Raw genomic sequence first — 3135 nt, 5'->3', positions numbered from 1 at the left:
TTATTATTATTATTATTATTATTATTATTATTATTATTATTATTATTATCATTCTTCTTATTATTATTATCATTATCATTATTATTACAATTATAAAAATAATGATTATTATTATTATAACTATAACTGTTATAATTATTATTACTATTAATGTTTTTGTGGTCGTTTTTATTACTAACATTATCATCACCATCATCATCGTTTAATACCTATCACTTTGTGTATTTGTTTTTTTGTTTTTTTCCTCGAACTTCTCATTTTTTTTTTCTTTATTCGTCTTCCGAAAATTATTCGAAAATCACTCTTACCATCTTTATTGAAATTTGTCACTGGAACATCTTTTTCCATAACTACATTGCCATATTTTTTTTCTCATCATCATTGCAGAACATATTATGATTATTAATCTTTTTTTATTTGATTACTATCTTTTAATTATTATTATCATTATTATTGCTATTCATATATTATTATTTTTATTACTAATATTATTACTCTTAGTATTTTTATTATACTTTCTTATACATGACGTTCTCCAATTTTACATCCACTCATTTATACTTTCAGCTATAACATCTATTTGTTTCTTCCAATTTTAGATATTAGCTTTGACGTGTATTTATATACATTTATTAATATTTCACGTTTTTTTATTAGTATCTATACTCTCATTTTTTTGTAGTTTTATTATTTAGTTTTTTTTTCCTGTTATTTGCTATATTTAACAAAATTCCTGATTCATTCTGATAAGAAATTGTGAATCGAATTCTGATGTAAAATGTAAAATCGTTTCTTCACGATTAAATACAAGAGGAAAAAAAGAATCGAATATAAGCAGAATATAAATACGCAGTACAGACATCCTTACAAATGTCTCTCGCGCACACTCTCTCAAACACTGCATCTCCATATGTATGCATATATATATATACATATATGTGTGTGTGTACAAATATGTTTATATATATATATATATATGTGTATGTGAGTGTAATATTATATATATGTATGTATATATACATATATATACATATATACATACACTCATACCTACATAATTACATACATATATACATACATAATATTATATTACATACTGTATATGCGTGCTTCTGTAGGCTTTCTTCCATGGAATTTTGTAAGTACGTATGAACATATATTTGTATATTTGTACGAATATATCTATATATGCATACATCTATGTACTTCTCTATATATCTATGCATATGTTATATATGTATATCTGAGAAAATACAATATGTCCGTCAGAAAATTTATGAGAATAATATTGAAGAAGAATTATTGAAGAACATTATTGCATGCCAAACTTGGCTCCTTCAAAAAAGGCTTCCTCCGGAGGTCAGAAACAAGTTATCTTTTATCAAACAATAAGGTGCCACCCCAATATTGAAGCAGTATCACAATTGTAATGATACTTTTCTTAATATCATAATAAATCATGACAGCACATGAGAATATATATGTATGAATGCATGCATGCGTGTATGTATGGTTTATGAATGTATATATGTAGGTATATGCATATATAATGTATATATATACATACATGCATACATACATACATACATGCATGCATACATACAGACATCTCTTTGTTGGAAACTGGTTCTCTCATCGGTGGAAAATGAACACAATTACAATTGATTCAATTCTCTGTATGTTTCACCATTTTAAATATTTGGAACTTAGCCCTGGATGTTCCAAGAACATAAGAACTTCTAAACACACGAGCCTCCTCCTTCAGAAAACATCGCAAGCTGTCACAATCCTGAGCCCTTACTTTAGATGGAAAAGATGGGATTCACTCTACAGTTTCGTCCCAAAAGGATTGATGGTAAAGTTAGCTTCAGCGGGATTTGAACTCAGAAGAAATGACAGCAAGCATTTTGTCCAGATGCTAAGAATTCTGACAGATTGCTGTCTTATTTAATAAAGATAATAATCCATCCTTCTATAGGCACGACGCCTGAAATTTGATTGTGGGTGTGAAGTAGTTGATTACGTCGTCCCCGTTTTTCAACTGCTAAAATTTTTATCAAGTCTAAAAGGATAGAAGTCAAATTTAATTCCAAACTAATAAACAAAAAAAGAAAAACGATTAACGAAGCTTTATTAATAGCAATATACAAACCCAAAATGAACTCATGGAGAGCACATTAATGATAATATATAAGCACTGATGACATCCTAAGCCAATAAGTTTATTAGTTAAGATTTCACTGTTTTCAGTACTCCAACATAATACGTATACACAGCAATACAATAATCTATCATAGGATAAAGGCCACTATTCTCCTCCTCACTATTTGACAGGCTACAACCGTCGAGTTGGAGAAATATTAATGTATTTACTAAAGCTATTTATTATTTGAAAAAAAAAATTAAATAACATAAATAACCAATATGGAAATGTGAAAAATATTTTTTTTTTAATGACCAAATTTAAACACAATTGAAACTTCCATTTGATATATTCGATAGAATGTCTCTATCCATTTATACAAGCACGTTTACGAATTTACGTACATGATTAACATGTAGAAACACACACGCGCATGCACACACACACACGCACACACACACACACACACACACACACACACACACACACACACACACACACACACACACACACACACACTCAGTCTGTCTGTCTCTCTTGTTTAATCTTGTAGGTTCGAGATCGTTGTGAATTCTTAGCAGAAACGAGTAAACAGATGCAGATGTCACATGCACATACACACACACACAAATATAAGGACGTTTGTACATGTTTACCTCTCACCACTCCTGGTTTTCTATGGTTCCTTTTCATACATCCACACTGGCTTTCCTGAATTATCAGGTGGGTAGGAACGTTACATTGCATCCTAAGCTTATGTGTAACTTGTTAGCCAGACAGCAGGTGGGGTGATTGTCGGGAGCTCCGTCTGATTTGCTGAATTTTTTGCCACTACTTTATTCGTATTTGTGAAGACTAAAGATGTATACACGCACACACTCACACACTTATATATATATATAAGTATACGTACATACGTACACGCACACACACACACACACACACACACACACACACATACACACACATATATATATATATATATACATACA

This window comes from Octopus bimaculoides, chromosome 11 (genome assembly GCF_001194135.2).
Source record: "Octopus bimaculoides isolate UCB-OBI-ISO-001 chromosome 11, ASM119413v2, whole genome shotgun sequence".
Taxonomy (NCBI): Eukaryota; Metazoa; Mollusca; class Cephalopoda; order Octopoda; family Octopodidae; genus Octopus; species Octopus bimaculoides.
This window is presented reverse-complemented; position numbering follows the sequence as displayed.